The sequence below is a fragment of the Carya illinoinensis genome, chromosome 15 (assembly GCF_018687715.1).
Source record: "Carya illinoinensis cultivar Pawnee chromosome 15, C.illinoinensisPawnee_v1, whole genome shotgun sequence".
Taxonomy (NCBI): Eukaryota; Viridiplantae; Streptophyta; class Magnoliopsida; order Fagales; family Juglandaceae; genus Carya; species Carya illinoinensis.
Window position 1 is genome coordinate 18,361,434 of NC_056766.1, and position 10,185 is coordinate 18,371,618.

The following is a 10,185-nucleotide window of genomic DNA, read 5'->3' on the forward strand; positions in this document are numbered from 1 at the left end:
CACATGCCAGGCGAGCACAATACCAAGAGGTATACTCAGCTAAATACCATCCCACCAAGCATAGAAGGGGTGAGCCCTTGCCCATCATCTCCTTCTGAAAGGAAGACGAGGAGGGGCCCTCTACCCTCATGATTATGCTCTGGTAGTAACTATACTAATTGCCAACTTCACCGCCAAAAGGATCCTTGTCGACAATGGCAGCTCCACAGATTTCCTTTTGTGGGAATCCTTAACTCAGATGAGGATTGATCCTACCCTTCTTCAACCAATGCCCATGCCATTGAAAGGGGATATGGTTCAGCCAACCATCACCCTATCTATCATAGCAGGGAAGGCCCCTTACACAGCTTCAGCCATGGCTGACTTCATAGTGGTAAAAACTCCTGATAAGTGAGCGAAAGTACACTCTAGTTGCCTTATTATTGGATTAAAAGGTTAAAATATGAATAGAAATAATAAGAATTCATGTGTATTCTTGAATTGAGTTTCTATTTCTGTTGAGATACTCCTAAACAGTTTTTTATGTTTAATTTTAAAGCTCATAAAAGAGCAAGTCAAAACCCAGTCAAATTCAAAAGAGAACTTTCATGGAGTTTGAGTGCAATTTGGATCAAGAAAAAAAAAAGAAAAAATTTCATAAAAGTAAACTGCATGAAGTCTAAGTCTGAAATTTGCTAGGAGACAGATTGGACATACTTTATTATTTTGACCTTAACTTTCTAGTCACATATTGGATTGATGTGATTCTTGATGCATTAGAAAGATATCTTAAAGGTATATAAATTTCTCTCTAATAAGGATTTTCAAATTCAAACTCCTGAAGCACGTACATTATTGCCAAGATTAGTCTTAAAATTTAGGCGAATTTTTATGTAGGAATTATAAAGACATTAGGGTTTTTTTTCCTACCCTATATAAGCATATTATTAACATGAAATAGGAGGAGGACGAGAGGCACAAGGGGTAGATTTGAAGAGAGAAGAAAATCACTTTCATAACCGCCGTTTGCTTTATGTTTTTCTGGAGAGTTTTGTTATCCATTATATTTATGGGTAACTATATTCTCAAGTAGAATTAGGGATGACCTTGCACATTAGATAGTATTATTAATTTATTTTTAATTTATGTATTTGATTTTTAATTATTAAAAACTCTTTTATTTTATCATTCTCAATTGATCGTTAATGTTTTCTTCTCTTAATAATCATAGAATTTATTTTGTTTATGGATTCAGTCATGCTTTTTCTTTTGATTGGATTGGTTTTTTTATTATGTTTGGATCAATTATTTATCTATATTGATTTTATTTTTTGCTACAATATTGCTCCCTAAGTATATTGTCGTCGTTGGATTTTCTCAATATGGATAATAATTTACGTATTTTAAAAGTGGTAAATAATTTTTCAAAGGGTTACATTTTGTTTAATTTTGGGTTATAAATTTATACATTCCAATTGGAAATTTCGGGAATTGAGTTTCCAATTGAGTTATTCAATAAATTAATAATAATTAAAATACCATATTTGCATAAGGGATTCCCGATACTTTACTGCTCATCAAATTTGAGTACTTCTTCCATTAGTAACTTTGATTCACTTTAATTTGTATTTAAAATTAATTTTTGGTTCTCTATTAATCATTTAATATTTTTCTTTAGTTCTTTTGTTCCTTCTACTATTTTTTTTTAATTTGTCTCCCCATGGAATCGACACTTCAAAGTTGTGCTATAATTACCACATTATTCTTTGGTCGTAATCAAATTTTGGAACCATTGCCGGGGAGACGGTAGAAGAATTGTTAGATAGTTTTTTTTTTCATTAGTTTGAAAAGGCGGTAACTTCGTTCCCTCTCTGAGCTTGGTACATCTTTATTTTATTTTATTTTTCTTTTTTGTAGTTTTTTTAGTGTGGCATTTTTCTCTATCTTGCATGCACAGGTATAGAGACACATTGGGTCAGTTTGTTTGTAGGCCTATGTTAGAGTTAAAGTCAAAGTCTAAATTTTCTAATAATTTGTTTGATAATTCTTCTAATTCTCAGGAAATGAGTGAACACGGAGATAAACCCACTAGGACACTTCAGGATTACCTCCACCCTATACGCACAGCCACACCATCATGCATCATGTTTTCTAAGGAAGAGGAACAAAGCAATGATAGTATCGAGTATCCTAAGGAATTGATAAGCTAGAGGATGTTGAAGAGAAACAAAGTAATGATAGTACCGAGTTTCCTAAGGAAGACGAGGTAATTAAGAGCCCAGTTAAGGTATTATTTTCTCAAGATTTAAAATTTGGTATACGAACTTTGGATTTTAGTAATAAAATCTTGGAGAACCTTAGGCAAGTAAAGATTAACCTTCCTCTTTTGCATGTTATTAAACAAGTTCCTACTTATGTAAAAGTTCTCAAAAATTTGATTACAGTTAAGAGGAAACACTATGTTAAGAAGACAATCTTTTTGACAACGCAAGTTAGTACTCTAATTTAGCAGTGAATTCCTCAAAAGTACAAGGATCCTGATTGTCCAACCATTACATGTAATATTGAGAATTATGAGTTTGGGCAAGCCTTGCTAGATTTATTAGCTAGTGTTAATTTGATGTCTTATTCCATTTATTTGCAGCTTGGTTTGGGTCAAATTAAGCCAATTTCTATTGTGCTTCAATTGGCTGACCGTTCAGTTAAAAAATCGAGAGTGATAGTTGAGAATATTTTTATCCAAATTGACAAGTTTTATTATCTTGTATATTTCTTAATTTTGGACACTCAGTCGGTTGTTGAGTCTAACTCTAAGGTTCCTCTCATATTAGGTAGACATTTCCTCACTACGGCTAATGTACTTATAAATTGTAGAAATGAGTTGATAAAGTTATCTTTTGGAAACATGACCACGGAGGTCAACATTTTTCATATTGAGAAACAGTCAATAGATGACGAGTGCCACCAAACGTACATGATTGACGCACTCATAGACAAGGGAGTTCACACAACTTATGATTTTGATCCCCTTGAATATTCCATTGTTAATTATGAGTTTGATACTATTAGTGATTTATCTGATATTGTTGATACTTGTGCTATTTTTTATAAATCTCAGGATTATGGAACACAAGTACGGCAACCAAAATTTGAGGAGTTGCCTAAGAAAGGTGAAAAATAGTTTCTTTTAAGAATGGAAGCACCAAGAGTGAAATTGAAACCTTTGCCTAAGTATAAAATCTATAAGGTTATAATGAAAACGTTTCATGATAAAAATCTTTTTAGGAAGACGTTTAGGTTTGATGACCGAATACACTTATATGATTTTAAACTTCATAAACACCTAGGAAAACTTCGGTCTAGGTGGCCTAGTTCCTTTGTAGTGAAACATGCTTTTGAAAATGGGGCGGTAGAAATAAAGGATCCTAAAAATGGTCGGATCTTTAAAGTAAATGGTCAACGCCTTAAAGTATTAATTGATAGGCAAGTTTCAGAAGTGGAAGATATTCCACTTGTAGATCCGGTCTTTCAACCTTGACCACACCACACAAGTATGTTTTTCTTTATTTGTTTTATTTTTTTTCTCTTATTTTCTTTCTTTTTCTTTTTGTTTGTTGTTATTTTATTTGTTTTTGTTTGTAGGTTAGTTTCATTTTGTCATTTCAGGTTACTATTTTTGGTATTTAGCGAGCTACCCTCGTCACTCATCAAGTGTATTCTTAGTTACTCTTCATTCAATTTTGATTCTTAAATATTGAGGACAATGTTTTATTTATGTTGGGGGTGGTGGTGCAAATTTAGTATTTAAAATGCTTGTTGGAACCCTGTGACATATTTTTATGTGTCAATTTTTTGCATTACACGTGTACCATTTTCACATGTGTAATCATTCTCATTCATAGTCATCTTCGTGAATTCACCAAACCTACCATAATCATTTTTTACTGAAACATTCACAGAACCACTAATGCACTCATCCAAACTTTGTGATAAGATAGTGGTTTGACACATGTAGCTAGAGAACTCTTTTACTTAAGTATTCATGTGAGTTTAGAGAGGATTAAGAGCCTACAAATGCAGTAAATTGTAATAAGCATTAATTGATCTGTTGAATTGGGCACTTCTTTTGAGAATATCATTACATGGTTTGTGGTAAGATGGTGGATATACTTGGGATATGACAAAGTTCAACTTAGGATCAACGTTTGAGCCTTTTAAGCTAATCATTTCCCTCATAGACTCCTAGTAGCCAACTTTGAGCCAATAAACACATGTAGTTTTTTCTTTTCATATGCCCATATCATCCATGCCTCTCCGCATTGGAGTATAATCTATACACTGATTTTTCTATCTTTTTTACTTTCAAATGTATTATAGGTGTGAAATTTGCATTTTCTTTCTTTTGTTTTATCATTTTCAATTAAAAAAAAAGAAGAAAAAAAGGAGAAGAGTATGAGTTGCAAAGCGTTCAATTGAATGAGCTTTAATGGCAAAATAAATAAATAAATAAATAAATAAAAGAGAGAGAGAGAGGGTCAAGGTTGGGTGGATATGGCAAGAATACCAATGTGGCATATGTTTGTTCATCAAATTGTTGAAAAAAAAGAGAAGAAGAAGGAGAAGGAAAAACATTATTATTCGACGATCCGAAAAGTTTGAGAGTATATCAAGTGAGAAGTGTGGTCTACTGAGATATTTAATAAAATTCTCTTTGCATGTACTTGAAAGTTTTTGAATTATTTTCATCTTTATTTTTTCAAACCTAAGCCACGTTACAACCTTTTTGATTGACCGTTCTGACCGTAAGTAAGCTTTTGGAAAGATTGGTGGAAGTCTTATTTGTTAGTGTTTCTATCATAAGATCAATGTTTAGTCGTTGTTTATACATAATTGCCTAATTTCTTATGAGAGTGTGTGTACACCCATTGTCAACTCTATAGAGAGAATCCTCACATAAAACACTTTTATACCCGTGAGTTATGGAGTTGAACCATTTGTTTGAGATGTTCTTGATGTTGCATGTGTTAGGACCTCTGGTTAGATGGATATAGTTAGGAACACACACACACCCTATGAAATGCTATAGGTGGATTGCTTGTGATAGGGTTATTGAATTTCTAGGATTGTTTTGACATGTGAATCTGGAAAGTGTGACTTGGTAGCCTTTGTGTGATTTTCTTTGGTCTCTTTTATTGTTTTGGCATGAAAATTGCTAGAGACTACCAATGAGTAAGTTGTGGGGTGTGATAAGTGAGCGAAAGTGCTCTCTAATTACCATATTATTAGATTAAAATGCTAGAATATGAATAGAAATCGTAGGAATTAATGTGTATTCCTAAATTGAGTTTCTATTTACGTTGAAATACTCCTAAATAGTTTTTTCTGTTTAATTTCAGAGCTTATAAAAGAGCAAGTCAAAACCCAGTCAAATTCAAAGGAGGACCTTCATGGAGTTTGAGTGCAATTTGGATCAAGAAAAAAAAAAGAAAAAAAATCATAAAAAGAAACTGCGAGAAGTCTAAGTCCGAAATTCGCTAGGAGACAAACTGGACATACTTTATTATTTTGACCTTAACTTTCTAGTCACATATCAGATTGATGTGATTCTTCATGCATTAGAAAGATATCTTAAAGGTATATAAATTTATCTCTAATAAGCATTTCCAAATTCAAACTCCTGAAGCACATACATTATTGCCAAGATTAGTCTTAAAATTTAGGCAAATTTTTATGTAGGAATTATGAAGACATTAGGGTTTCTTTCCTACCCTATATAAGCATATTATTAACATGAAATAGGAGGAGGACGAGAGGCACAAGGGGCAGATTTGAAGAGATGAGAAAAGCACTTTCATGGCAGCCGTTTGTTTTATGTTTTTTTGGAGATTTTTGTTATCCATTATATTTATGGGTAATTAAATTCTCAAGTAGAATTAGGGATGACCTTGCAAATTAGATGGTATTATTAATTTATTTTTAATTTATGTAATTGATTTTTAATTACTAAAACTCTTTTATTTTATCATTCTCAATTGATCATTGATGTTTTCTTCTCTGAATAATCATAGAATTTATTTTGTTTATGGATTCAGTCATGCTTTTTCTTTTGATTGAATTGGTTTTTTTTATTATGTTTGGATTAATTATTTATCTATATTGATTTTATTTTTTGCTATAATATCACTCCTTAAGCATATTGTCGTCGCTGGATTTTCTCAATATGGATAATAATTTACGTATTTTAAAAGTGGTGAATGATTTTTCAAAGCGTTACATTTGGTTTATAAATTTATACCTTCCGATTGGAAATTTCAAGAATTGAGTTTCCAATTGAGTTATTCAATGAATTAATAATAATTAAAATACCAGATTTGTGTAAGGGATTCTTGATACTTTACTGTTCATCAAATTTGAGTACTTCTTCCGTTAGTAACTTTGATTCACTTTAATTTGTATTTAAAATTAATTTTTTGTTCTCTATTAATCATTTAATATTTTTCTTTAGTTCTTTTGTTTCTTCTACTATTTTTTTTAATTTGTCTCCCTATGGAATCGACACCTCAAAGTTGCGCTATAATTACCACGTCATTCTTTGGGCGTAATCAAATTTTGGCATTGTTGCCGGGGAGACGGTAGAAGAATTGCTAGATAGTTTTTCTTTTCAGTAGTTTGAAAACGCGGTAACTTAGTTCCCTCTCTTAGATTGATCTTTATTTTCTTTTCATTTTCTTATTCTTTTTTGTAGTTTTTTTTTAGTGTGGCATTTTTTTCTATCTTGCATGCACAATTGAGACATATTGGGTCGGTTTGCTTGTAGGCCTGTGTTAAAGTTAAAGTCAAAGTCTAAATTTTTTAATAATTTGTTTGATAATTTTTCTAATTTTGAGGAAATGAGTGAACACGGAGATAAACCCACTAGGACACTTCAGGATTACCTCCACCCTACACGCACAACCACACCATCATGCATCATGTTTCCAGCTAATATTGGTTCATTGGATTTTAAAACAGGAATGATACTTGGCTGGCCTATCCTCAAGTGCCTGAGAGCGGTCATGTCAACCTATCACTTAAAGATGAAGTTCTCGACCTCCTAGGGAGTGGGGGAGACTCGAGGCGAATAGGTATTGGCATGCGAGTGCTACGTACTAGAATTGAATCCAAAGGATGATAGGGTGCATGTAAACCACCACCTAGATAACGATCACGTTCTCCCACCACCTCCTAAAGCCAATTGAGCCGTTGGAGTTAGTCCCCCTAGGCCAAAGCCACCCCAAAACTGCAGCCAAGATTGGCAACAAAATGGCTCCAGAAATGAGACACGCCAAACAACGAATCCTCATGGAACACTAGGATGTCTTTGCCTAGAGTCACGTGGATATGCTCGGGATCGACTAAAAGATTATGCAACACTACCTGAGCATGGACCCGGAGGCCAAGGGGGTCAGACAAGAAGGCCAAAACTTTATTATTGAGAAGAACGCTGCCATCGTTGCAGAGGTTAACCTGTTACTCACGGCATGCCTCATATGGGAGAATAGAGAATGTGAGTCGACTTCACCAACTTGAATAAGGCATGTCCAAAGGATAGCTTCTTGTTACCTCGCATTGATCTGATCGTCGACTCTACTACAAGCCATCGCATGATTAGCTTTATGAACGCCTCCTCCAAGTACAACCAAATCTGCATGAATCCTTATGATGTGGAGAAGACTTCAAATGTCACTAATAGGGGGTTATACTACTACTCGGCCATGCAATTTGGATTAAAAAACGTGGGCCCACCTATTAGCAGCTGGTCAACCGCATGTTTAAAGATCAAATGGGAGGAAATATGGACGTCTACGTGGACAATTTGCTAGTCAAGAGTGGAGCTCTTGAAAACCACCTTACTGACCATAGTGAAGCCTTCACAGTATTACGAAAATATCAGATGAAACACAACCTGATGAAGTGTGCCTTCGGAGTGGGCTCTTATAAGTTTCTAGTCTTCATGGTTTCAAAATGGGGAATAGAAGCTAACTCGAAGAAAGTAGAGGCTATACTCTACATGGCCCCATCTCGAAACATCAAAAGAGTGTAGAAACTCTGCAGTTGAGTAGTGGCCTTAACATATTTGTATCGAGGTCCACTGACAAATGCCTACCATTTTTAAGGTGTTGCAAAAGGCACAAACATGGGATGGCGAGTACGACTGAGCATTCGAGGCTCTTAAAAATACCTCACTAGCCCCCCCTAATATCAGCTAGCCCATATGTGGGGAGACCTTAATTCTATACTTGGCAATCTCCCCATATGCGGCATCCTCAGCCCTGGTACGGGATGAAGGGGGGTCCAAAAGCTCTTGTATTACACCAGCTAGGCTTATCGAGGAACAAAGACCAAATATCCACTCATGGACTAGCTCGCCTTCACCTTTGTGGTAACCACCCGATGCCTTCGCCCATATTTCCAAGCTCACTTGGTGAGGGTCATGACCAAAACTCCCCTGAAGAAAATCTTGCAAAAACCAAATGCCTTAGGACGCCTAACGAACTGGGTAGTAGAGCTGAGCAAGTTCGACATTGAATATGTACCCCGAGATGCTATTAAAGGACAGGTATTGGTAGATTTTGTGAAAAAATTCACTGGCTTCCCAGAAGAAGTAGAACAAGCATCTCCAGTCCAGCCCTCATAGGTTTACATTGACGGCTCATCCTGCCAACTTGGAGGGGGAGTGAGGGAGCAAATTTTTAAAGATACAGGCAAAGAGCATGATTAAGTTATTAAGTTGGCGTTCAAAACCACCAACAAAGAGGCAAAGTACAAGGTGTTATCCTCTGGTTTGATGATCGCCAAAACTTTGGGTGTAAAAGAAATAGAGGTGCGGGCCAATTCTCAAGTAGTGGTCAACAAAGTACGGGGAGGGTTCGATACAAAGAGTGAAAAGTTGAAAAAGCACTTAGCTTTGATAGAAGGTGAGCGCCCACTTCAAATGCTTTCATATCCAACAAGTACCGAGGGCTGAGAACCAAAAGGTGGACAAGTTGGCACGAGCAGCATTAGGGCAAGAAAATTCTCCTCTGCTAGAGCAAATGATGATCAAGACTGTTGAGGTACCGCTTTGGGAATTGAAGTCATAGAGGTAAAGCCGTGAGACTCAGAGTGGGCGTTGGACATAATCAAGTATGTAGACACCAATGAGCTACAGGATAACATATGGGAAGTAAGAAAGATCAGGAACATAGCAACACATTACACCCTACTTGAGGGAGTCCTGTATAAGAGAAGTTACTCCATGCCTTTCCTAAGGTGCATCTTATTTGAAGAAGCCCAGTCTGTGTTGGCAAAGGTAAAAGATGGAATCCGCGGTAACCACTCCGGGCGAAAGACGTTGGCAGGCAAAGTGATGAGGGTGGGGTGCTACTGGCCTTATGCCCTCCAAGACACAGAAGAATATGTTTGAAAGTGTAGGAAATGTCAAGAATACTCCAAGATACCCCATTTCCCACCTGGAGTTGACCTAGTAGGTCCCCTTCCTTAGGGTAAGGGGGAGTAAAATTTGTAGTAGTGGCGGTGGACTACTTCACTAAGTGGATAGAGGCTAAAGCATTGGCAATAATTACAACAAGCAACATCACCCGATTCTTGTGGAAAATGGTCGTCTGCAAGTTCGGCATTCCCCGCGTCATCATATCAAATAATAGAAGGCAGTTTGATTTTGACCATTAATGAGACTGGTGTAAAAATCTGGGAATCAAATAGGCCAATTGAAGCAACCAATAATTTGTTTATAGGGATTGTCAAGAAGAATTTTAGCAACAGGAATGGCACCTAGGCAGAAGAATTCCCTAGTGAGAACCACAGTGGGAGAAACCCCCTTCACTCTCACCTATGGACATGCCGCAATGCCACCCAGAGAGGTTGGGATCCCCATCTACAGGGTGCAACACTTCAAGCAAAGCTCTAACGACGAGTGACATGAAGAGCAACTTGACTTGCTAGAGGAAGTCAGGTATGAAGCAGAAATAAGGACGACAACCAATAGGAGGAGGGCCAAATGATGTTTCAACAAATGGGTACGACCAAGAGCTTTCAAGATAGGCGACATGGCTCTAAAGCAAACAGGGATAATCACCTAAGACGAAGGAAAACTGGGTCCCTGATGGGAGGGCCCCTACGTAGGTACCACTAACAACCACTCGAGCTCTTACTAGCTCTGACACT